General features: G+C 39.2%; 1 pseudogene; it reads right to left on the bottom strand.

The window, feature by feature from the left end:
• Window positions 1-1017: 1017 nt before the first annotated feature.
• On the bottom strand, window positions 1018-2600 carry LOC143544746 (F-box/kelch-repeat protein At5g42350 pseudogene; annotated as a pseudogene).
• Window positions 2601-2848: the final 248 nt, after the last annotated feature.

Here is a 2848-nt window from a genome sequence, read left to right as displayed (position 1 = left end):
GAGTGTTTGTTGTATTTTCATTTTCCTTATGTATTTTCTTTCACATCTCCATTATAAAATACCCATCATGAAATAAAACTTTCACTTTCCTTATAATACATTTGAGTGTCCTTTCTATTTATAATTATTTTTCTTTTAAAAAGAGGAAATCGGGTTTTAGACCAAAACCACCTCACACTGACTCATACACACCACCTGCTATTACGGGCACGGATAAAAAGAAAACACCTATTGGTCTATTCCACATGAATGCTTAAAAGAATCGAAACCCGATACCTGAGCTTGTCTAGTAAATACTTATTAGTTATTACCTAATTATAGTAGTTTTACTAGGTGGAAATAAACAACTTATATAATACATATATTATTTATATTTTGTATGCTATTTTTGAACTTATCTTTTAAGATCTATATTGTTATAAACTTTATGACGATAATGATATGCATGTAATTTATTATATTTTAGTTTGGTAAGTTATTAAAAACTTAAAATTAGCAAAAACTAGAATGGTAAAAACATGATATATACGTGAAAATTCCAACGGGTATTCTAACAAACTGATGAGTATAATCGGTATCCGTTACTATGCCTGATACCCAACGGATATTAGGCTAAATATGAGAATTGTGCAATCATATATGAGATTGAAATTACAAAAAGTCTAAAACCCATCTCACTGGCTTTGCTTGAATGTAGCTGAAATCTTACAAATTCCAAATATGCTTTTGAGACTTTGTTGATTAGTGATCATAATAAACTAGTTTGATCTACTGATTTCGGAATAATTCGAGATGGGTAAGTTATATTGATGGTTGTGTAAGTTGTTCCATCACATTATCTAATTAAGTTAAGTTTTGTATAATTAAATTGGTGTTTTCAGTTGAATCAATGTTATATAATCATATTTTAAAAAGACGAAGTACCATTATCACTAGCTTAAATCAAGAATCATGAAAACATTTATCTCCAAATACAACAACACAATACCTCCACCACCACCATCTTTTAAGTTTTACCTTACAAATGCACCACCGCCATCGACTTCATAGCGCACGAACACACATCCATTCTCCGACCCACCTCGTTCTTCGACACGTGAACCCACTTCATCTTCGGGTCCGAAACATCACACATGGTCAAGAACTCCAACACCTGCCCAAATATCTTAAACATCTCCACCCCAAATATCAACTTCTTTTTATCCCCAACAAACACCGCGTTCCAGTCCATTGGTGCATCCGGGTGCACCGAAACCTCAGTTGTTGTTCCATCCACCAGATCAAGCTCCCACACCTTCCGAACCGCTTTGTTCCTCCTTCCAATTTCACCGTCCCCTTCACACCATGAAACCGACACCATAAATAACCGTTGGTCATCACACGACACTAGCTTTGGGGAGTACTCATGGACCCGGGCCCATGGTGGTGGGCCCATTTGTACCCGAACCCAGAACCCACGTCCGATGTCATACGCTGCCAGCTTATCAGTCTCGGAGTAAACGTAAAACACACCGTTACAAACAATGGCGGAACAAGCCACCCCAAAATCAACAGGTACACGTTGGATTTCCGTCCATTTGTTAGATAACGAATCATAAACTTCGCATGAATCCAACGGCTCGTCCCACGAACCAACTCCACCGACAGCAATCATCAAGAACCGTCCACTGGTTTTCCCGCTCGTATGCTTGATTTTTTCAGTTCTCGATACACGTCTAACAGATAGCCGGTGTGGATCCTCGTAAACATCGGACGCACCACCGATGCGCGACCGTGTGCGTGGTTGACTTTTGATGGTCAAACAATCCGAGTCGAGTTCATAAACCGCAAGAACGGGTTTTGACCGTGCATGTCTCATTGACGCAACCTTTTGCCACGATTTCGTTAACGGGCTAAAAACTAATACTCCTCGGTGCGTCTTTCGATCCGTTCCACCGAAGCTCGAACACCCTCCGACAATGAAAACTTTGTCATGGACCGCAGAAACCGAGAATAAAAACCTACCCTTAAGTACTTCCGACTCGATTTTATGCCATTTGTTGAAACCAACGTCAAAGGCGTATATCACACGAGAGCTTAAACCGTCTTTAATCGTGCCCAAAAGGAATAGCCACGGAGTAGGGTAATTACCGTCTCGTCTCATTTGCATAAAACGGGTTGTTGTAGTTAAATCTCTCCATTTTTTGCAAACGAGTCGAGTGTTCATCAAGCTCGTTATCGGTAGTCTCATTAAACACATTTCAAGAATATCATCAGGAAGAAAGACTTGCATTGTTTGGTTTCGATGTGACTCTCGGGCTTCAAAACTCTTCTTTTTATTACTTCTCTTCCAAAACCTCTCAACTCCATACGAGAAGCAATCGACACTCGTGTCGTTGGTCCCACAAACGGGTTTGTACCCTTCGTTAAAATCGTCACTAGTTGCGGCTCCAACCTTGCACCCTCCACCTCGGGTGTACAAACTCAGACACCTTAATGAAACCCCTCTTATGTCATCATCCATCACATTTTCTTGGTACTTGCTTTCCAACTTTTGGCTAATGGAAACCCTCGGTTGTTCAGATATCATCTTGCATTCTAATAAATTTGTAGATGTGACTGTTCCCACGCCTGGTGATCATACATAACAAGTTGGAAAATAATTTGCAACAATATCAATACAAAGGGCTGCAGTTGGATATTTGATATTTAGGTAAATTCTAAGAGATTGTGGATACTACAGCTAGACAGCTAGAGGAGCATATAAAGTCCAAATCTAGATTTTATAAAAGTCAATCTGACAAAATATGAACATCTAAATCGACATGCTTCGATGCATGTTACTTTTTAAAGTCAAGGTGGATGATCT

This window comes from Bidens hawaiensis, unplaced genomic scaffold (genome assembly GCF_021521415.1).
Source record: "Bidens hawaiensis isolate Kalapana, Puna unplaced genomic scaffold, B.hawaiensis_p1.1 tig00013743_1, whole genome shotgun sequence".
In the NCBI taxonomy this organism is placed as follows: domain Eukaryota; kingdom Viridiplantae; phylum Streptophyta; class Magnoliopsida; order Asterales; family Asteraceae; genus Bidens; species Bidens hawaiensis.
This window is presented reverse-complemented; position numbering and strand designations above follow the sequence as displayed.